The sequence below is a fragment of the Somniosus microcephalus genome, chromosome 2, assembly GCF_052327205.1.
Source record: "Somniosus microcephalus isolate GS21.2 chromosome 2, FLI_Smic_1.0, whole genome shotgun sequence".
In the NCBI taxonomy this organism is placed as follows: Eukaryota; Metazoa; Chordata; class Chondrichthyes; order Squaliformes; family Somniosidae; genus Somniosus; species Somniosus microcephalus.
In genome coordinates, this window is record NC_140988.1 from 261,462,229 (window position 1) to 261,486,668 (window position 24,440).

Sequence of the window (24,440 nt, forward strand, 5' to 3'; positions counted from 1 at the left end):
TAGATAATAATTTATTTTTGTTAACCAAAGGTATTAAGGGATATGGGGCAAAGGTGGGTATATGGAGTTGGGAACAATAGAACAGTGGTTATGTTACTGGACTAGTAAACCAGAAGCTTGGGGGACATGAGTTCAAATCCCATGACAGCAGCTGGGGAATTTAAATTCAGATTCATGAAATAAATCAGTAATAAAAAGCTAGTGTCAGTAATGGTGACCATTACCGGATTGTCATAAAAACCCATCTGGTTCACTTATGTCCCTTTGGTCCTTGCCTAGTCTGGCCTATATGTGACTCCAGACCCACAGCAATGTGGTTGACTCTTAACTGCCCTCTGAAATGGCCTAGCAAGACACTCAGTTCTACCAAACCACTATGAAAAGACCTTCACCACATGAACTACAGTGATTTAAAAAGGTGGCTCACCTACCACCTTCTCAAGGGCAATTAGGGATGGGCAATAAATGCCACATACTGAAAAAAGAAAAGGTCACAGATCAGCCATGATCTCATTAAATGGTGGCTTGAGGGGCTAAATGGTCTATTCCTGTTCCTATGTTCATATAATGGGAGGTGCACCCCAATGGCCAACTTACATTCCACCTGTTGTGAAGGGGAGACCATAGAGCATGCAACCAACTTGAGGTGCAATTTGCACTTGGTGGCACAACATGCAACAGTTATAGGAGCCTTTCTCTTTTACAGCCAACAATTTCCAGCTAAAGCTTTACGAAAACGCTAGTGTCCTGCTGAATCTAATAACTAGGGGAGTAGACAGGACTTTAAACTAATTAAGGGGGTGGGAGGATTCAAGAAAGAGTACATTTAAAAGCAGCAAGAGAAATGTCAAGGCTCTAGAGCAGAGTAGAGTTTAGGTTAAAAATAAGCAGAGTGGGTCAGGAAGGGACAGAGAGACTAACAAAGGTAATAAGGCATCAATGACTAAAGTGACATCAGGAAAAAATAGAAAAAAGTCATAGCTAAAGGCAATGGCCCAGAAATTCGGGTCGGGGTCTTCCCACGGGTACAAGCCCCCGATCTGCACTTACCTAGCGCAAGCTTTCGGAGCGCTGCTCCTTCGTCAGGTGAAGTGGAGAGATGCATAAAGACACAGCTTATATAGTCAGATAATAATGCCTGATGATTACAGGTAATCTTTCTAACTGCCATTTATCACAACTCGGCAGAGAGATAGTCACAGCAATCAAAGGTGTGAATGGTGTCCAAACAGGTTAGTCAGGAAAACATTACATCAAAGAACAATGAGGTGGGGTCACAAGGGGTCAAATGTTGCAGATGCTGCGGTCTGTATGAAAAACAAAAAACAGACAAAAAAACATTTTTTTTGCTGGAAATTACAGCAGGTCCGGCCGCATCTGTGTAGAGAGAACAAGCCAATGACAACTCGAGTCTGGGTGACCCTACGTCAGGTGGGGTTACATGTAGCGTGACATGAACCCGAGATCCCGGTTGAGGCCGTCCCCAGGAGTGCGGAACTTGGCTATCAGTTTCTGCTCTACGATTTTGCATTGTCGTGTGTCTCGAAGGCCGCCTTGGAGAATGCTTACCCGGAGATCGGAGGCTGAATGTCCTTGACTGCTGAAGTGTTCCCCAACTGGGAGGGAACACTCCTGCCTGGTGATTGTTGCGCAGTGTCCATTTATCCGTTGTCGCACTGTCTGCATGGTCTCGCCGATGTACCATGCTCCGGGGCATCCTTTCCTGCAACGTATGAGGTAGACAACGTTGGCCGAGTCACATGAGTATGTACCATGTACCTGGTGGGTGGTGTCCTCACGTGTGATGATGGTATCTGTGTTGATGATCTGGCATGTCTTGCAGAGGTTGCCATGGCAGGGTTGTGTGGTGTCGTGGTCGCTGTTCTCCTGAAAGCTGGGTAATTTGCTGCGAACGATGGTCTGTTTGAGGTTAGGCGGCTGTTTGAAGGCAAGTAGTGGAGGCGTGGGGATGGCCTTAGCGAGGTGTTCGTCGTCATCGATGACATGTTGAAGGCTAACAGCCACCTAACCTCAAACAGACCATCGTTCGCAGCAAATGAATGAACGGACACCGCGCAACAATCGCCAGGCAGGAGAGCAGAAACTGATAGCAAAATTCCGCACTCATGAGGACGGCCTCAACCGGGATCTCGGGTTCATGTCACGCTACATGTAACCCCACCTGACGCAGGGTCACCCAGGCTCGAGTTGTCGTTGGCTTGTTCTCTCTACACAGATGCGGCCGGACCTGCTGTAATTTCCAGCGAAAAAAATGTTTTTTAGTCTGTTTTTTGTTTTTCATACAGACCCCAGCATCTGCAACATTTGACCCCTTGTGACCCCACCTCATTGTTCTTTGATGTAATGTTTTCCTGACTAACCTGTTTGGACACCATTCACACCTTTGATTGCTGTGACTATTGTAGTGTCTGAGGAACAATAATACTCAGACTGCAGGAGAACAATAAAACAGGTATTTACTGAACAGAGAGTAATTCAAGACTGAAATACAGAAGCCTGCTATGGCTTTATATACAGGGGTGGTCACTGCCGGTACTGCAGTATAGAATCAGTTCTTCTCTTAAAGGCACATACACAACAATTCCTCCCCTTTTAGATAAACAGTACATAACATTCACTTAACAACTAAATAATAACTAATTACAATTACAATTTTCTCTGTACTATACACATCAACTGAAATAATCATTTATAAGTTCAGTCTTTGAGGAGGCTTCCTGATCCTGACTGGATAATGCCTTTCTCAAGTATCCTGTTCTTGCGGCGGAGTTGATTCTGGCTCATTGTCATTGGTTGGTTCGTCAGCTTCCAATACCACTGCTTCTGAGGTAGAAGCAATCTGTACTTCGGGTTGATTACCAGGTGCACCTGCTCGTGGTATGGGTTTGGCTTGTTCCTGTGACTCTAGAATCTGGTCAGCATGGCGTCTCACGATGCTCTCTCCAACGTCCACTGTGTACATTAGTGGTCCCTGCTGTGTGCATATCGTTCCTGGCTGCCATTTTTCTGTTCGGTAGTCGCGGGCCAAGACTGGTTGCCCTATCTTGAAGCTCCTGGTTGGCTTCTCCTATATGTGCTGGAATTGCTTATCCTCAACATCTCGTCTTATGTTTGGTTTGAGCAAATCCAGGCGACATCTTAGCCTTCGGTTGAAGAACATTATGGCTGGAGCTTGGTTGGTGACAGCATGTGTCGCATTCCGGTAAGCAAACAAGAAATTATCCACCTTGTGTTGTAGTGGTATGTCGTCATTATGCATTGCCTTTATGGCCTTTTTAAAGGTCTGAACAAACCTCTCAGCCAATCCATTTGTGGCTGGATAATATGGGGCAGATGTGTAATGCTTCACCCCATTATTCCTCAGAAACCTCCGGAAATCCTCTGACACAAACTGTGGCCCATTGTCGGAGCAAATCTGTTCTGGCAAGCCATTCCTGGCGAAGGTGGTCCGTAGGACTGCAATAGTTTTCTCCGTGGTGGTGGAGGACATTTTGATGACCTCTGGCCATTTCGAATGGGCGTCCACAACGATTAGGAACATTGAGTCCATAAATGGACCAGCGAAATCAATGTGTACCCGTTGCCATGGCGATGAGGGCCACTCCCATGGATGTAGCGGGGCCTGTGGTGGAGCGTTTTGGACCTTCTGGCATCCTGTGCATCTCTTGGTCATATCCTCGATTTCTTTATCGATTCCCGGCCACCACACAAACGCCCTGGATAGGCTCTTCATTTTTACCCCTCCCAGATGACCCTCAGGAAGCTCATTGAGCACTCTAGCGCTCAACTTGGGTGGAATTACCACTCGGGATCCACACATCAAGGTCCCCCGGCACACTGACAGCTGTTCTCTCCTTGGCGAGAATGCTGGCAACAGTGAGTCGCCATGTGCTGGCCATCCCTTCACCGTCAAATCATAGACCCGAGAAAGTGTCGGGTCATTTCGGGTTTCCTTCTCTATACTTGAGTTTGTAACAGGTAGACATTCGACTATGGTCGCATGGAATATCTCAACAGGGTCCATTGCAGGTGCTTCCTCTACCATAGGCAACGATAGGTGCGACAGCCCATCAGCGTTTCCATACTGTTTCGTACCCTTGTACTCTATGTCGTACTGATGTGCCCCTAGAAAAAGTGACCATCTTTGCAGCCGTTGCGCCGTCATCACCGGAACGCCCTTCTTTGGGTTAAAAATGGAGACCAGGGGCTGATGATCAGTCAGTAGAGTGAGTTTCTGCCCGTGCAGATAGTGATTGAACTCCTTCACCCCCCACACCAGGCTGAGGGCCTCCCTGTCAACCTGGGCGTAGTTACGCTCGGCTGAGGTTAACGAGCGCGACGCAAAGGCTATTGGCCTCTCTGAACCGTCAGGGAATTTGTGTGACAGCACCGCTCCGATGCCGTAGGGAGACGCATCACTTCTAACCGAATCGGTAGTGTTGGATTGTAGTGGGCCAATACTTCTTTTGAAGTGATTAGGCATTTACATTTCTGAAAGGCACGCTTACACTCATCACTCCATTTCCATGTTACTCCAGTTTGCAGTAGGGCATTCAGTGGGTGCAGAATTGTAGATAAATTTGGCAAGAACTTATGGTAGTAGTTCACCAACCCGAGGAACGACCTCAGTTGCGACACATTTTCCGGTGCTGGAGCCTTGACTACAGCCTCAATCCTGTCCGGCGACTTATGCAACCCTTCCTCATCAATCATGTGGCCACAATACGAGATTTGTCTCCTGAAGAACTCGCATTTGGGGCGGTTGGCTCGTAGCCCATATCCCTGTAATCTCGTGAGCACCTGCTCCAGGTTGGCAAGGTGTTCACTGTCATTTTCGCCCGTAACCAGGATGTCGTCCAAATAACACTGGGTCCCCGGGATCCCTTGCAGGACTTGTTCCATTGCCCTCTGCCAAATAGCCGGGGCTGATGCTACCCCGAATACCAGTCGATTGTACTGGTAAAGGCCTTTGTGAGTGTTTATCGTGAGGTATTTCCTAGGTGCTTCTTCCACCTCCATTTGTAGATACGCTTGGGCCAGATCAATCTTTGTAAAGCGTTCCCCTCCAGATAGTGAGGCGAAAATACCTTCTATCCGTGGAAGTGGATATTGTACTGTGTGCAGGACTGGGTTTACAGTTACCTTGAAGTCCCCACAGCTGCGAACCTTCTTCGGTTCCCCAGGCGTGCTGCTCAATGATTTCTTCATTACAGGAACGATGGGTGTGGCCCACTCGCTCCAGTCCACCTTGGACAGTACACCCGAATGCTCCAGACTCTCCAGCTCTGCTTCAATGGCTGGGCGGATCACGTAAGGTACCGGTCTGGCCTTAAAAAATTTTGGGTTTGCGTTATCTTCGATTTTTATCGTTGCCGTTACTCCTTTTAGAGTCCCAAGTCCTTGTTGGAACACCTCCTTCGCGTCAGTTAGAATTTTTGACAGTCGTCCAGGTGTGATGTCATCATCCTTTTTATCAGTCACAGTTAGCGCCTGAATGGAATGCCAATCCAATTGTATTTTTTGGATCCATTCATGTCCCAATAGCGGTGGTCCTCCATCCGGTAGTATATACAGATACAGTTTCTGTATTTCCTTGCCGTTGTATTCAACTGGCACCCTTATTTTTCCTCTGGGGTAGACTTTTTGCCCCGTGTATGTCTTCAATACAATGGACGTGTCCTTCAAGGGTATGTGTGAGACTAGCCGCTCATAGTCTCATCGATTCATGACAGTTAGGGCTGATCCTGTATCCAATTCCATCTTTACTTGGGACCTTGCTATCATGAGGGTGACCCAAATGGTTCGGTGATCCTCCTTTGCGATCATGTTGTGTAACTTTAGACAACTTAGTCTCCTGCTCCCGGAGTCATTATCACTCTCCTGATCTTCCGAACGACTGTCTGTCATTTTTTTTACTTTCTTGTACTTTTCCTTAGTAGTTCTTGTAGTGTTGGTTTTCTTTCCCGACCTGCAGACTCTTGCTATATGTCCCATTTTCCCGCATTGCCTGCATATTTTGTCCTTAAACCAGCAGTCCTTCTGATCATGGGTTGTTCTGCCGCAGCGATAGCACTTTTCTGCTCCATACGCCATTTCGTTAGTGCTGTATTCTTGTGGTTTCTGTTGTATTTCCGCAGCTCCCCGTGCTGCTGCTTCGTAGGATACTGCCACGCTGTAAGCCTGTTCTAGCATCAGGTCCTTTTCCGAAAGTAGTCGTTTCTGGGTTCCTTCACTCTGGAGCCCGCAGACAAACTTATCCTGTAAGGTGTCTGCCAGTCCTGCTCCGAACTGGCAGTGCTTCAATAACTTGCGTAGTTCCGTAAGATAGTCAGCATTGTTCTCATCTTTGTGCTGGTTTCTTTTATGGAACTTGAATCTTTCTGCTATCAGCAGCGGTGTAGGGTTTAGGTGTTCCTGTAAAATATTAACAATCTCTTCAAAACTTTTCTCCATTGGTTTATCTGGAGTAATTAAATTCCGCAATAGGCCGTACGTTCTCGCGCCCATCAAATTTAATAATACCGACGCCTTCTTTCCATTGGCTGCCTCATTGGCATTGCAGTACACTTCAATTCTTTCCACATACGTGGTCCAGTCTTCTACCTCATTGTCGAAAGCAGTGATACTGCCACTCTTTGGCATCTTGGGTGATTTTAAATGGCGCCTCCCGCGCTTTTTCTTCTTCCCCAATATAATAAAATGGCGCCTCCCACGCTTTTCCTTCTTCCCCAATGGAATAAAATGGCGCCTCCCGCGCTTTTCCTTCTTCCCCTTGCTGCCACGCTGCTCTTAGCGTCTCACTTTTCCTTCCCCGCATTCTATCCTCTCCACGCTGCCCTGTTCTTGAGCACTGACCGCGCCCTGTGCACTCCACCCTCTCTCTCTCTCTTCCTCCCGACGACGCTGCACGGCCCCTTTGCAGAGCCGCTCGATTGAGCCCGAGCCCGCCGCAGTCCGGAAGGGTCAGCGCACTACCTGCTACCAGCACGACTTGCTGGAACATCTCGACTGGGGAGCCAGGCCCAGCTCTCCACAGCCTCCCCTGCAACTCTCCGATGGATCCCTGGGCGGTTGCCCGCGGTCGACGCCCGCCATTCTGACTTCGACCTCCAAGAAGCTTCTCTTCAGGGAAAAGATCCCCGTGAGGTGATGCAGTACTGCAGGTGAGTTCAAACCTGCCCGTCGCCAGTGTAATGTCCGAGGATCAATAATACTCAGACTGCAGGAGAACAATAAAACAGGTATTTACTGAACAGAGAGTAATTCAGACTGAAATACAGAAACCTGCTATGGCTTTATATACAGGGGTGGTCACTGCCAGTACTGCAGTATAGAATCAGTTCTTCTCTTAAAGGCACATACACAACAACTATCTCTCTGCCAAGGTGTGATAAATGGCAGTTAGAAAGATTACCTGTAATCATCTGGCATTATTCTCTGGCTATATAAGCTGTGTCTTTATGCATCTCTCCACTTCACCTGACGAAGGAGCAGCGCTCCAAAAGCTTGTGATTTCAAATAAAACTGTTGGACTATAACCTGGTGTTGTGTGACTTCTTACATTTGTACTTCCTTTACATTAGGTCTGGCATCTGGCTTTTGGTGAGGCTTCACTTTCTTTGCAGTACACAGGCAGAAAAATGAGCCACATTAACAAGGAGCAGCAGCCCTTTAAGAGCAAAACCCCTTAAGACTGCTGTTCTCCCTATACCCCATCCAGTGTAGTAACAGCACTGTCTGCACACATGAAAAATGCACAGGGAGCATTTTAAAATAATTTAAGTGAGTTGACCTCGCTGAATACACAAGGTCAACTCCCCACTCCGCTAGTTCGAGTGCACTCGCACAGGCCAGGACCATTTCCCCAGGATTGCAAAATCAGCCCTTATAAGAGCAGACTGAAACATGTATTTCCAAACACAGATTCTGTGTTTGACAGATTGCTAAAAAAAACTTGAAATGTGGGATTTTGGACAACAGTGTATCAGTGAATTTGACAGATTTTGCATCAAATATGATTTGCAAAATAGCTATCTGAAAATAAGAAATTGTAATCAATCCTACACAGTCGGGAAAATGGGCATTTATGTACCTACCAGTAAAAAGCATTTTTTAGACTAAATGTAGCTTACCCTGACACTGTGTGCTGTTTGTGCCTCCCCATCCATGTTTACCTCCATGTAGCTAGAAAGACAAATGAATAGATCAGGTTCCTTATTTCAAATTACTTTTTTTAAATGTTTATTATATTTGTGTAATAATACAATGCCTGCTAATAGGCAATAATCACAAACTAGGTATTAGGCATAATTTAACTCTTGAGGAACATTAAAAGAATCCTGATACATATCAGAAATTCTTCAATAACTCTGCACCAACTCCTCCATAGCTTTTGAACCATTGGAACAAGACATCCCAGTTCAGCTATCAATGAACAAAAACTCAGTGCAAGTGCATGTAGATTAAACTAAAAAAATCTGATAGCATTTTTGGTTTTATAAATAGAAGCATAGAGCGCAAGAGCAAAAACATAATGACAAAATTGTACTAGGTGATGGATAGGCTACAGTTAAGAGTATTGTGTGCAGTTTGGGCCAGCCAGTTATAGAAAGGACATTAAAGCTACAAAGTGCACACAGCAAAAAATCAGCAGGATTATGCCAGTAATGAGAAATGATAGTGATTTGAGGAGAGACTTGAGATACTGGGACTATTTCCACCAAAGAAGACAAGGCTACAAGGAGATTTAACAGAGGTTTTTAAAATGATGAAGGGCTTTGATAGGGTCAATAGAGAAAGTATATTTCCTCTGGTTAGGATTCAGTGATGAGGGTCATCAATTTAAAATTATCACTGAGAGTGAGGCGAGCAGTTAGGAGAAAGGTCTTTACGCTGAGCATTGTTGGAGCTAAAAATGCTTTGCCAGAGGGAGTAGTTGAGGCAGAGACCATTGCATCTTTTAAAGAAAAGTTGATCAATATTTGAAGCACAGGACAAGCAGGGCAATGGGACGAGTTTAGATTGCTTCAACAAAGAGCCAGCTCAGATATGATGGGCCAAAAGGCCTCCTTCTTTGCTGTAAACTTCTAGGGTTCTATATTTCTTTACTTCTATATCTGCCCTCTCAACAACAGTCAGTGCTGGAGAATCAGCTGGGAAAAAATACTTACCACATTCTCTGAACAATCCAGCTGAAACCAGTTATTCAGATTCATGGGTAAAGACCAACTTCCTCACAATCCATGGCCGGAAATTTCCAGGGTGGTAGTGGGCACGATCGGTGGCGGGGTCAGGTGGGAAAATTGATATTTCTGCCGGCGGGTTTGAAACTCACTGTCATCCCACCCCCACGCGCCTTTCCCCCAGGTGCGTCTGTCTTCAAGGAGCTAACCCGACTGGCAGCAGTGGGTGACCTCATTGAAATCATTATCAGGTACTCTCCAGGCACTTAAGAACCTTTTTCCACTTACTTTTTAAATTTTCCTGCATGGCCACGGGATTCACACAGCTCGGGAACCACGTCTGTCAACCTGAGGCGGGAGTTCCGTGGCCATTGCTCCAGCTGATTACTTGACAGCATCAAATGTTCAGTAAATGCTCCCACCTGACAGATGATCACTTTCCTCAGGCAGAAGCTGTTGCTCAGTCCATTTCCAGCACAGATTCTGCAGGTTGCAAGTCTTTTCAGCAAAGTCTCCATCCAGTGTCACCTCATTGGAAGAACTCTCTCACCATTGACAGAATGCTTCTGTCATCTCTACTTTACCTGCCATCTATTCCATCAACATGGGTGGCATTTATACTGTCTCACCTTGCTCCTCAGAATTGGACCATGATCAGCCCCAACACCAGCAGCACCAGGCACACCAGCAGCACCAACACCAACCTTCTCTGCAATCACCTGATGCTGCACTGGACAGAGGGCATCAGCACCCATACACATTGCTGCCCGGGAGGCCAGGGATTGCCTTATCATGGCCAGATTTACTTCACTTGATGCTGTACACCCATATGGCTGCCGCATGAGGTGCCAGATTGGCACCACCCTACACCAACACCATAAAGCATCCCTACAATGCCCAAGCCATTCCTTTCACACTCATCACCATTGCGGGGATACCGTTATGTCTCACCATTCACTGCAACTCACTAAGCCACTTCCAAAGGTGCACACAAATCTATCCAAGACCAGAAAGTGTTGAAAATAAAGGTTTTTATGTTTGACAGCACATTAACAGAAACTTTACATAAACATTGGATAAAACACCCAAGTGGCTACCCTTTTGTGTTGTTAGTTGGTATGATTGGACTAGGATGAGGGTGAGTGTGAGGGGTGGCTAGTGAGATGGGGATGTGATAATATAGATAGCGAGAGAGGGATGGGTGAAGGTGCAAGGTATGTTGGTGTGAGTAAGGAGGTGCAGGAGTAGGGTAGGGAAGGCAGAGTGATGGGGATGTGATGAGAGACACAGCAGGATGAGGTTGAGTGTGGCTTTGCAGTAACATTTCCTTATCTACTGAGATCATTGAAATGTTTGCAGCAGTGCACCCAGGTCCTCCTGACCACACCCCTGCTTGTGACCTCCTCTGCAATCTGCAACCAGGCTGTTTTGGTCTCCTGGGGAGGTCTCTTCTGCCCATCGGAAGGGAAGAGGACCTCCCTGTATGCTCTGACTCCCTCCATAAGCATTTGGAGGGAGTCATCGGAGAGCCTGGGTGCAGCCCTCTGCCTCTGTGCAGTCATTGTCAGCGTTTGCAGCACTCCAATGCTGTAGTACACTGACAGCATCATGTTAGATTAAACTTCAAATCTAATGTGGCCATGGCCCCTTTAAATAATCCGGCTGAAATCGTGTCATGAATGACGTCACCAGACCTGCTCCATCTCATTGGGCCGGGTAACATGCTGGGTGGGCTTAATAGGCCCCATTAAGGTAAGTTCATTTTCAGCAGCAGGATGGAGCCAGCAGCGGCCCACACCGGACCCACCCAGATAGGCAAAATTCTGGTCCATGTCGCAGCACATTAGTACATCACTGACTCACCTAGAAAGGGTTTGTTAGATAGGAAGTTTCTAAATGCAATTATTGGCTCTCACCTGCTTTTGTCATTTCTACAAGTGCCCGTAATGAACATTCCAGCATTTTATGCTCCCAAGGGTAAGCTTCAGCTATTGAAAGAGTTCACTTATGCCACATGTCAGCCCCCTAGCCAGCTTAATACACATTGAAGTATTTATTACAGTTAATAATTTGGTAGACACTGTAGATATAAATTAAAAGTTCTAGTACAGCATTAGCATTTGATGTTAGTAATGTACACTTGAACTGTGATGCCTCAGTTGGCTGAATTTTCCAAATACATTTGCAGCAGCAACCACTCACCCATAAATTGAGTGCTGCAGCCTACTGGATCTGACATCAACACTTTTGTCATTCACCCACCTTATTAAATCTCACAAGACTGTAGAAACTGACACCCATTCGAAAATTTATATCATTTTCCCCATCAATAAAAATTTACTGGAAAGAAAACTTCTATTCCATTGACAAAAATAATCTAAATTAACTTTTCTAATCCGCAATATTATGCCATTCAAAGAGACAGTTACAGGCTAGGCTAAATGTGCTAATTACTTCATTCAAAACAGTGTTCCGTTTTCTTGGTGAGATTTGTTCGGCTTGCAATGAGTGCAAGTGAGCTGCCACTCAATATTTCCACACTTTTCCACTGGCAGAACTCCTTCATCTCCCACATTTTGTTAAGAATTCCACTAAAAATAAAATCATTAGAAAATTTGAAAAGAAAAACCTTAATTACACCATTCTAGAAGGTATTTTACTCATCATCTCATTACATTTACTGTCTGCACATATTTACACACTGAGGCTCAATAAACAGTGCCTTGGGCTGTGCAAACTGATAATGTTCATGCAAATGATATTGTTAGGAGTATTAATGTATGTTTTTGACCTGTACTTTATGAACCTAATAAGATCAGCATTGCATTGTGATTTGTAATATTGACAACATTTTTTTATCAGATTTTAAAGCTTCAGTAATTTAATTGTTAAAATTATATTTTAACTGCATTTGGCATAATATCTCACATCTTGTTGGCTAAGTTAATAACTATGGTGCATTCATCAAAGTGACAAAGTTATTAAGAGTTATAGAAATCAGTTGTTGTGATAATACCAGGCTGCATTTAGATAGATCAAATCCCTTTAGGTCTTAATAGGCTGGATATAAAGCAAAAAGACACTATGCTGCAAATCAAGTCATGAACAGTTAGCAATGGATTTTGTTCTTTACTTGGCTTTGTTAGCAAAATACTGATTATTTTTGTGTCCAAAGGAAAAATACCTTGCACTCTTTATCCCTGAATCCATTCCAGTTTATGGTAAGTTTTTACCAATGCAGAAGGTAAAGATCTAACCGATCCTTAATTAGTTAAAATTGGTGCTGATCCAGAATTTTGTTTTATGCAATGAGCGTGAAATTTGTTTTTTTTGACAAAGAACTAGTAGAAGATACAAATAATATTGCGCAGCCTCCCACCAGGAGTCAGGCAAGGTAGTCAAGATGCTTACAGCGTTGTATTTTGACAACTACCTGAAATATGGGGGTTGATTTTAACCCGGTGTGAGGTTCGTGTGGGTGGGGCAAGAGTGAAACGCACTCGCTGGTCTAAGTTGTGGGCCCAGGGTATTTTATTCCCAGTCCTTGGCCACCCACTGGCTTCCAAGTAAGTAGTGATGAGAGGGTTTTGGGGGGGGGGGGCGGAGGCGGTGCTTGCAGGAGGAAAGTGAAGGGAGAATCTGGGGAAGAGAATGCAACAACTTTTTTTGTGGTGCCTGAAAGAGCACTCCTGCTCCTCTGGGCCCCACAGGAAAAGTTCTTTGACTTACCTGGAGGACCTCCTTGTCCTTCCCACCAGCTGCAGACCTGCTTGCCTAGAAGGAAAGTTGCAGCGGCTTCCCCGCTCAGGCCCCGGTTAAAATGTCACTCAACATCATAGGATACCGATTAGCATTTATGCTTGATGCTGTCGCCTGAGTCAGGCGGGTGCCTCATCCGGCATCAAAACCAATGGCATTAAAATCGGAAATTGGCAGGAACAGAACGGGAAACCGAGCTGCTTTATTTTAACTGCTCGCCTGCTCCATTCCCGTCCAGTGGGGAGAGTTAAAATACCTCCCGTGGTTTCATCTGTGGTGGAACAACAACATAGTAGATTTTCTCAAAAGGAAAGCGAAAATCTAGTCAACCAGCAGAAATGGATTTAAAATTCACAAAGATTTTTTAAGAGGCCCTAGAACATAGGAACAGGAGTAGACTATTCAACCCATCAAGCCTGTTCCACCATTCAATTAGATCATGGCTAATCTGTACCTCAACTCCATTTACCTGCCTTTGTTCCATATCTTATTGAAACATGTAAGATACTGAGGGGGCTCAACAAAGTAGATGCAGAGAGGATGTTTCCCCTCGTGGGGAAATCTAGAACTCGGGGGCATAGTTTCAGAATAAAGGGTTGCCTTTTTAGAACTGAGATGAGGAGGAATTTCTTCTCTCAGAGGGTCGTAAATCTGCGGAATTCTCTGCCCCAGAGAGCCGTGGAGGCTGGGTCATTAAATACATTTAAGGTGGAGATAGACACATTTTTGCAAGATAAGGGAGTGAAGGGTTATGGGGAGCGGGCAGGGAAATGGCTTTGAGCCCAAGATCAGCCATGATCTTATTGAAAGGGGAAGTAGGCTCGAGGGGCCAAGTGGCCTATTCCTGCTCCTATTTCTTATGTTCTTATTACCTCTTGATACCCAAAATATAAAAGAACCTCTGTGAAGAACGCACATCAAAAAAGGAAATCGTCGAATACTATTTGGACAGGTGGAATTTGATAAGCATATATATTGGGAAACCACGTTTTCATTTATTCACAAGTAAAAGACAATGACATCATTTTATTTGCAGATGATATCACCATAATGAAAATGGCATATGATGCTTGATTTCCGAGGCTTGTGGACAGCAGGTAGAAAATCAGGCCACTGATCTTACACGCTGATTCACGTCACATCTAATTTCCTGAAGACGTTTTGGGGCCAGCAAAAAGGCTACAGTGCAGGCATTGGCAAATAACAACAGCAACAACAACTTGCATTTATATAGCACGTTTAACAGAGAAAAGCATCCAAAGGTGCTTCACAGAGGCATAATCAAATAAAAATGGTAGCTGAGCTAAAGACGAAGGAGACATTAGGAGGGGGACTAAAAACTTGGTCAAAGAGGTAGGTTTTAAACAGGGTCTTAAAGGAGGAAAGAGAGATGGAGAGGTTTAGGGTGAAAATTTCAGAGCTTAGGGCCTAAATGGCTGAAGGGATGCTGCCAACGGTTGGATGAAGAGAATGCACAAGGCCAGAGTTGGGGGAACGTAGAGTTCTGGGAGGGTTGTAGGGCTGGAGTAGGTTACAAAGATAGAGAGGGTTAAGGCCATGAAGGGATTTGAACACGAGGATAAAAATGCTAGGAAGGCATTGGAATAGTCGTGGCTGGAGGTGACTAAGGCATGAATGAGGGTTTTGGCAGCAGATGGGCTGAGGCTGCGATGGAGACACGCAAAGTTACAGAGGTGGAAGTAGGCGGTCTTTGTGAGGGAGAGGATATGGGGTTGGAAGCTCAACTTCAGGTCAAATAAAGCACTGAGGTTGCAAACTGTTGGCTTCAACCTGAGATAGTAGCTGGGGAGGGGATGGAATCAGTGGAGAAGGCACAGAGATTGTGTTGAAGGCCGAATATGATGGCTTCGCTCTACTGGTGTTTAACTGGGGGAGACTGCAGCTCATGCAGGACTGGATGTCAGACAAGCAGGCTGGCAACAAAGACGCAGTGGTGGGGTTAAGAGAGGTGATGGAGAGGTAGAGCTGGGTGTCGTTAGTGTATTTGTGGAATTCAACGTTCTTGTAGTGTATGTAACGTTCCACCTTTAAGAGAACTATTTTAAGGGTTGCACTACTTTATCTTGGCTACTGTATACTGTAATACCGGTGGTGACCACACCGGTATATAAGTGCTGTGTAAGGATTTATTGGGCAGATTCGCCCTGACCTTCGAATAGTAAAGTCCTGTTAAAGTTACTCTTGTAGTCTGTGTATTAATTCGCCATATAACACACAGACTTTACAGTGGCGACGAGTTCGATCTTACCCTGCGGCAGCGATACATCCGAAGCAGTTAACGAGCGTTGAGAAGAGGCATCCGCCCTCGTCGTTCTGCTGAGAGAAGACTCGAGTCTGCAGAGCAAGGAAGAAGGAAGAATTCAGACACGAAGCCTTCCATCAGCAACAGGCAGTGATCGTCCCTTCTGTCACGGTGGTGAGTGAGCCGATCAGCCACGAGAAGCAAGTCGGCCACGTTGACTGTGAGTAGGGGGGAAATAAAAAGAAACGGAGGATAAGGGCGGTGAACTCGACCACGGTCGGGGGAAAGGAGCCGGACAGAAGTCGGGGCCAGAGACGCTGAGACTGGGGCAGCGTAGGGCACGGAAGCCGCGGTACAAGCGGGAACGCAGCCGGTGTGAGAGACCGGGCTACAAGCGGGAACGCAACCGGTGTGAGAGACCGGGCTACAAGCGGGCTGGGAGATGCAACAGCGTCGGGAGACAGCTCGACCGCGACCGGCGAAAAAGGCCGGGCAGCTACCGAGGCCGCGAGGCGCTGCGACCGGGATCGTAAGGCACGGGAAGAAATAAATAAATAAAACCACGGAGAACTCAACCGCAGCCGGGGGGAGGAAAGGACCGGACTGCGAGAGGGCTGGGGAGGCGCGATTGAAAGCCGCTGAGGGAGAGACAGAGCCCGAGCAAGCGGGAGAGCTTCAGAATAAACTGAAGCCAGCGCGCAGGCTGCGAAACCCGAAAGCCAGCGGTCGTCGCCCGAGGGCAAAGCTTACCCCCCCCCGCCAGAGGAAGACAAGCACGGGAAACCGCCATCCTCGGAGGCGGGGAAGAAGATAAGCGCGGGAAACCGCCATTTTTGAAAAAAAAAGTTAAAAAGTAAAGAAAAATTTCATTGTTGTTCTCAGAAAGATTGTGAAGATGCCTAAGCGTGGTAACATCAACGATTTCGATTCCGATGTGGAAGATTGGGCCACGTATGTAGAACGCATCGAGATATATTGTAAGGTCAATAAGATAGCAAATTATGATAAAGCTCTAACCTTACTAAACTCAATGGGTGCGAAGACATACGGGTTATTGAAGCATCTTCTATCACCAGCTAAACCGGCGGATCAGTCTTTCGCTAATATTGTTGCTGTCCTGAAGGATCATTTGAACCCCACACTGCTGATGTTAGCGGAACGATCTAAATTTTACGTGAGAACGCAACTAAAAGAGGAAAGCAACGCGGAGTACTTGGTTGAACTGCGTAGGCTAGCAAAATACTGTCAGTTTGGGGAAAATCTGACAGAGGCACTGAGAGACAAGTTCATGTGTGGGATGTTGAAGGAAGAAACACAAAAGCGACTGCTCGAAGAGAACGATCTTACACTTGATAAGGCTGTCCTTATTGCAGCATCGCACGAAGCCGCAGCGAGAGGCACGGCGGAGATGCAGCTGAAGACAGCGGTACTCAGCGTGGATCAAATGACTTCGGGTACAACGAAATGTTATCGTTGTGGGAAGACAACACACGACCAGAACCAATGCTGGTTTAAAAACCAGGAATGTAGAAAATGTGGCAAGCTTGGTCACATAGCTAAAGTATGCCGGTCAGGAAAGAGGACCAGCAACAATAAGTCACCGCAGAAGAAGTACAGAAAGGTACATAAGGTGACTGGGAAGAGTTCAGATGAGCAGAATTCGGATTCAGACTCCAACAGCAAGGAACTGGGTAGTCTGAGGATTCACAATGTGAGTAAGGAAACTGACCGACAAACTATCTGGGTCACACTACAGATTGCAAAAATCCAAGTGAAGATGGAAGTGGACACCGGATCGGCGTTGACGGTCATGAATAAGCAAGATTACAAAAAGTTATTCAAACATATTCCCCTACGGGATACGGAGATAGTATTGCAGACATACACGGGGCATAAAGTATACCCCATCGGAAAGATAAAAGTCAAGGTGAGACACAAGGGCAAAGAACACCAAGGAATGGACATATATGTACTACCCGAGGGAGGTCCACCACTTCTGGGGCGGGAGTGGATCAGGAAAATAAAGATAGACTGGCACTCCCTAAACACAATGACGGTAGATTCCGGAAAGAAAGATGTCAAACCTGAACGATTGTCCAGAATATTGGACGAGGCTAAAGAGGTATTCCAGCAGGGACTGGGAATACTGAGAGGAGTTAAGGCAAAAATCAAGATTGCAGAACATGCAAGCCCAAAATTTTTCAAAGCGATACGACCTGCTGTGGAGGCAGAACTGGAAGAGCTTGAACGTTCAGGGGTACTGTCTAAGGTGGACTGGAGTGAGTGGGCCACGCCCATTGTTCCCGTCATGAAGCCTTCGTCGAGTAACAAGCCAGGGGGACCGGGAAAGGTCCGCATCTGCGGAGATTTCAAGATCACAGTTAATCCGGTGCTTCACACGGTACAATACCCGCTTCCGCGGATTGAGGATATCTTTGCTTCATTGTCTGGTGGGAAACACTTCACCAAGATAGATCTGGCGCAAGCATACTTACAGATGGAAGTCGAGGAAGAGTCGCGCCAGTATCTCACAATCAACACACACAGAGGCTTGTATCGATATAATAGACTGGTTTTTGGAGTGGCTTCGGCTCCAGCAATTTGGCAGAGGGCCATGGAGCAGGTCTTACAGGGTATTCCAAGCACTCAGTGTTACTTGGACGATATCCTGATTACGGGAGAGGACGAGGAGGAACACCTCACAAATTTGAAACTGGTGCTCACCAGGTTGAAGGAATATGGCCTTCGAGCTAACCGCCAGAAATGTGAGTTCTTCCAGAAACGGATCTTGTACTGTGGTCATGTCATTGACCAAGAGGGCCTGCACAAGTCACCTGAAAAGATCGAAGCTGTCGTGAAGGCCCCCGCTCCGGAAAATGTATCACAGTTGAGGTCGTTTCTGGGGTTGATTAACTATTACCATAAGTTTCTGCCAAATCTATCCACGGTGCTGCACCCGCTGAATGCTCTGTTGCGGAAAGAAGTACCATGGAAGTGGAGCGAGGACTGTAAGAAGGCCTTTCGCAAAAGCAAGGCATTGATCACCTCTGAGGAAGTGTTGGCTCACTTCAATCCAACGCTACCTCTTCGTCTAGCTTGTGATGCTTCCCCTTATGGTATTGGAGCAGTACTCTCACACAAGTTGCCAAATGGCTCGGAAAGGCCAGTCGCATTTGCATCCCGATCATTGACCTCTGCTGAGCGCAATTATGCTCAGATAGATAGGGAGGCTCTCAGTCTTGTGTGGGGAGTAAAGAAATTCAATCATTACCTGCAGGGCAAGAAGTTTACATTGCTGACAGACCACCAGCCGTTGGTATCTATATTCAACCCTAACAAGGCCGTTTCCACTATGACAGCGCAAAGGCTACAGAGGTGGTCCATGTTACTAGGGGCACACCAATATGACATTGAATACAAAAGGTCCAAACAGCATGGAAATGCTGATGGGTTATCGCACCTACCGTTGCCAGTGGTAGAAGAGGCGACTACAGTGGACCCAGTGGAGATGTTCCACTCAACCATAGTGGAATGTCTACCAGTAACAAATTCTATGATCGAAAAGGAAACAAGAAATGACCCGACTCTCTCACGAGTCTACGATTTAACGGTGGAGGGATGGCCAGCACATGGCGAACCAATGTTACCAGCATTTTCGCAAAGAAGAGAACAGCTGTCAGTGTGCCGAGGAACCTTGATGTGTGGATCTAGAGTGGTGATTCCACCCAAACTCCAGCATAAAGTGCTAAAGGAGCTTCACGAGGGGCATCTGGGTGGAATGAAAATGAAGAACCTAGCCAGAGCGTTTGTGTGGTGGCCAGGTATTGATGGAGACATCGAAGAAATAACCAAGAGCTGTCTAGGATGCCAGAAGGTCCAAAACGCCCCACCACAAGCTCCTCTGCATCCATGGGAGTGGCCCTCATCTCCATGGCAAAGGGTACATATCGACTTTGCTGGTCCATTTATGGACTCAATGTTTTTAATCGCGGTGGATGCACACTCCAAGTGGCCGGAGGTAATAAAGATGTCCTCCACCACCACGGAAAAAACCATCACGGTATTAAGGACCATATTTGCCAGGAATGGGCTGCCGGAACAGATCTGTTCTGATAATGGACCGCAATTTGTGTCCGAAGAATTCAGGAAGTTCTTAAAAAGCAATGGGGTTAAGCACTACACGTCCGCCCCATACCATCCCGCCACCAATGGATTAGCTGAAAGGTTTGTCCAGACCTTCAAGAAGGCCATAAAGGCCATGGGTAATGAAGACATAAATCTACAACATAAGGTAGATAACTTCTTGTTGGCGTACAGGAATGCAACACATGCGGTCACAAACCAAACTCCCGCCATGATGTTTTTCAATAGAAGACTAAGATGCCGGCTGGATTTGATTAGGCCAAACATCAGAAGGGACGTAGAGAACCGGCAATTTCAAGGCATGAATGAAAGGCCAACTAGAACCTTCCAGATAGGTCAACAAGTTTTGGCCCGGGACTACCGTACCGAGAAATGGCAGCCTGGAACTATTGGGAAAAGGCTAGGGCCGCTGATGTATACCGTGGACATTGGTGACAGCATAATAAGGCGCCATGTTGACCAGATCATAGAGTCATCCACAAAGGGCCAACCTACTCCACAACTCTATACGCCTAATGTTGAAGCAGAGATACCCAGAGCATTTACCTCCGATCCGGTAATACTGGAATCAGATGAACCTGACACTGTCCTTCAAGCAGAATCGACCTTGCCAGAAGAACCTACTACACCACCGAAAACTACTACACCACCGAGGCGTTATCCGGACAGAGTCAGGAAGCCTCCAGAGAGACTGAATCTGTGAACTGTTTTCCATAAAGTTGTATATATGTTATGATGTTATATTAATGGGAATATATATATACTGTTAACCTAAAAAGGGAGGATTGTAGTGTACGTAACGTTCCACCTTTAAGAGAACTATTTTAAGGGTTGCACTACTTTATCTTGGCTACTGTATACTGTAATACCGGTGGTGACCACACCGGTATATAAGTGCTGTGTAAGGATTTATTGGGCAGATTCGCCCTGACCTTTGAATAGTAAAGTCCTGTTAAAGTTACTCTTGTAGTCTGTGTATTAATTCGCCATATAACACACAGACTTTACAGTTCTGTCTTCGGATGATGTCGCATGAGATGAGAAAGAGGTAGCAAAGGATTTATCCTTGGGGAACACCAGAAGAAATGGTGCTTTGCGATAATTGGATTGGTAAAAGTGGAACCAAGCAAGGGTAGTCCCACTCAGCTGGAACAATGGAGGAGAGTTGTTGGATAAGGATTGTTGACCATGTCAAAAGTTGCAGGAGAAGAAGAGAATGAGAATGAAGGAATTGTGCACCATGGTCACCGTCACAGAGGATGTGATTTAAGACTTTGATTAAGGCAATTTCAGTGCTGTGACAGAGTGGAAATCTGATTGGAAAGATTTGGGAGGCATCCACACACTCAAAAACTTTGGAGAAGAAAGGGAGGTTGTAGATGGGGCAATAGTTTGCAAGGACTTAATGGCTGAGGGTGGGTTTTTTGAGGAGCAGGGTGATGGTGGTGGTATTGAAACAATATCAGCTAGCATGGGGTCCAAGAAGGGAAGTTGGCTGGTCAGCAATTTAGTGGGAAAGGGATAGAGAGAGCAGATGTCATGGCTGAGAGAAGAAAGAAGTGAGGCTATCTTGATGAGAAACTCGGGATGGGTCTTGGGGAGGGCAGTAAAAAATGACAATTTTAAAGGAGAGACAAGGGGGTGGAACAAGGTCAGATGCTGAAAGAAAGTGCCAAAGGTAAGGCTCTACACCCAGCGTGTGCTGCACCCCAATAAAATGGATGCATGATAGGGAAACATGCCTGCCCTGACTTGGAGTGTCTCTTAAAACGAGATTGTTGTTATTTCATTGACTGATAAATCTGGTTTATTTGCAGTGAACAATTTTCTGCTTATTTGTTGAACATTTTACATACTTTTATGTACCTCTACACTTTTGCCTTTTTGTGGAAGTCTTCTCTTTGCTAAGACACACTTTTCTGCAATTAATGGGGCAGTACAAATGGCAGCTTAGAAAACCCCCATAGTGATGCGTGAATTGATGAGAAGAACCAATGCATCAGGGGACAACATTTCAGGTGCAAAGACACTTCGATCTCCAATGCCCAAGGACCTGTGTTTACAGATTAAGTGCCCTACCTGAGTGGGTGACAGGAGGCCTGTTGTCAGCGCTTCCACTTCACTGACGAGGCAGTGACCAATCTATTTCACTTGCAGCAGGCTGACTTACAGACAAGGACTAGAAATGCTCTTCCCATAGCTATGAAAGTCCCAACAGAATTAAACTTCTATACCACAGGATCTTTCTAGGCCACAGCAGGGGCCATGTGCCCAATAAGCCAGTCTGCAGTTCATTCCTGTATAAAACAGGCGACTGACAAAATGTTTGTCTGAGAAACCTTTTTTCCTTTCCAATGGAAAGGAGACACCAACTGGAGGGTGTAATGATCAATAACATGTCATTCTATAGTGGACACTAGGTGGAGCCGTAGAGCTGTGTAGAGCTGTATATAGCTGTATGTATAAGACTACACTACCCAGCTGTATGTATATTAAGACTACATTACCCATGAGGCACTAGGCTACCCACAAGGCAGCAGTCAAGATGGAAGCCTCTACAGATACTGTACCTAGTCCACATGTGCTCAATAAAAGTGTCTAGCAAAAGCTAGCTGTGTTCATAATAAGAATGGACAAATGGATGATCCCACTGCAGATAAATGGAGCATTAGTTACATTGAAACTGGACACTGGGGCAAAAGCAGACTTAATCAGTATGAGTGACATAAAAAATATGAAAGAAAAGCCCAAAATACAGAAAAAGTCAGTACTACTGAAGAGCTATAATGGACAGAAAATAGATAGCTTAGGTGTATGCAGACTTAAAGTGACAGTCAAAGACAAAGTGCATCATCTCATGTTTTCTGTTGTGGCTGAAAGACTTGATTCGATACTAGGTGACAAAGCTTGTGAAGACTTAGAACTGGTCAAGAGAGTCTACCGTATAAACTGTGCCATAAGCAGACCAGATGACTCAGGTGATGAAGCAGAGAGCCCATCAATGATGAAAAGGCCAAAGGGTATCCATGTCTTCAAAAAGCCTAGCTTCTCCAAGAAGAAAGAAAAAGACTTTAAGGTCAAAGGGAAGCCAAAGGAAGAAAAGCACAAAGAGGAAAAACACAAGGAGAAAAAGTCCAAAGATATAACCGCAGCAGATGTTGTTAAGCAGTGGAAAGAGAAAAAGAAAAAGAAGAAGCCTGCACCAGAGCAGGAAGCAGTTCCGGTGGATACTCCTTCTTCCCTCAGGCCAATCTTTGGTGTTCCATTAGCCGAGGCTGCTGAGAGGACTATGCTGTATGATGGGATCCAACTGCCAGCAGTTTTTCGAGAGTGCATTGACTACATTGAGAGTTATGGCATGAAGAGTGAAGGAAACACTGAAACCCTCTCCAAGCAAAGATCGCAAGGAGACCTCGATCTATACAAGAGCAGATGGATGACAATGCCGCAACTGCATCTTGTCATTCACCGCCAGAACAATCTCATGAAGACACATCAGACTTACCCGCATTGAGAAGATCCACACATGAAGTAAAAAAGCCTGATAGACTTAATCTTTGAGTACAATGTAAAGCTTTGAAAATGTGTTGACTGTTTTGAAAATGTTTATGTTTATAGAGCACTAACAAAAGTGTTACTGATATTATCTTTATTGTTTTCTTGAAAGTTGAGTGATATTGATTTTGTTAAACCTCAAAGAAAGGAGGATGTAATGATCAATAACATGTCATTCTATAGTGGACACTAGGTGGAGCCGTAGAGCTGTGTAGAGCTGTATATAGCTGTATGTATAAGACTACACTACCCAGCTGTATGTATATTAAGACTACATTACCCATGAGGCACTAGGCTACCCACAAGGCAGCAGTCAAGATGGAAGCCTCTACAGATACTGTACCTAGTCCACATGTGCTCAATAAAAGTGTCTAGCAAAAGCTAGCTGTGTTCATAATAAGAATGTCTATTTATTAATGAACATAAGAGAGGGGTTCAGAACTTTTACCACAAGGCTGGCTTTCCAAGCATCCATTGGGCCATCAAGACTCCACCCATCAACCCCAATATATACAAGAACAGGAACAGGAAGTGATACCACAACATAACATTGCAGGCCTTTTCAGACCACAGAAATGTGATCCTGCACATGAATATCTGTTGTCTGAGGAGAAGCCAGAATGGGTTCATCATGCTGCAGTTCACATTGCCTTCATTATTTGAAGGTCCTGAGAGAACAAACAGATGGTTTTGTTGGAGACCAGTACTACTATTTTCAGCCAAAGCAGATGACCCTAATTAAAAACCCCACAGGAGCACTCACCACAGAAACAATGACACCCATCCAGCGCCAAGTTACTGTCAAGCACACCAGAGGGATGTTGAAGCAACAATTTTGTTGTTTGGGCTGCTCAGGTGTGGTACTGCTCACCAGTCCAGCCAAAAGTCTCCAAAATCATCACTAGCTGCTGCATGCTGTATAATTTTGCCATTCAAAGAGGAGTGAGCATACTGAGGAGGAGGATCACTGGGGTAAAGTCTACAGGACTGCAGTGATGTTGGACATGTACTGAGACAGCTGCTGCGGGTCACTCATGTTAGCTTCAAAAGCTATAGCAAATGTCTTTTGCTCCTGTAACAACTGCCATTTGAAGGCATACCAATCCCTTGCCCGTACCATTAATATGCAACGTAGGCTCTGTAAGAATTGCAAAATTCCCACATTCCCCCAAGGTTATTAATAAAAGGGACCCTGTATGGACATTTTAAAAAGGATACCCAAAAGATGGCGTCTGCACCTCGTGACCAAAAGCCTGTGAGATTTTAAAAGCTTGGACTCTGCAGCACAGAGCAGGCAGTTTCGGGAAATCGAAACTTAAAATGCATTTCCGTGAAAAGGACTTTGTGTTTGAAAAACCAGACAGTTAAGCAAACACTGAATATGCATTTCATTAGATTGGAACAGATCAACCCAGTTAGAACTAAGCGTAAAGCCATTAGTTTGTCCGTATAAATAATCGGAAACAGCTTAAGGAAGACACCAAGGCTGGACAGGCCGATTAAAATGCATTAATGAC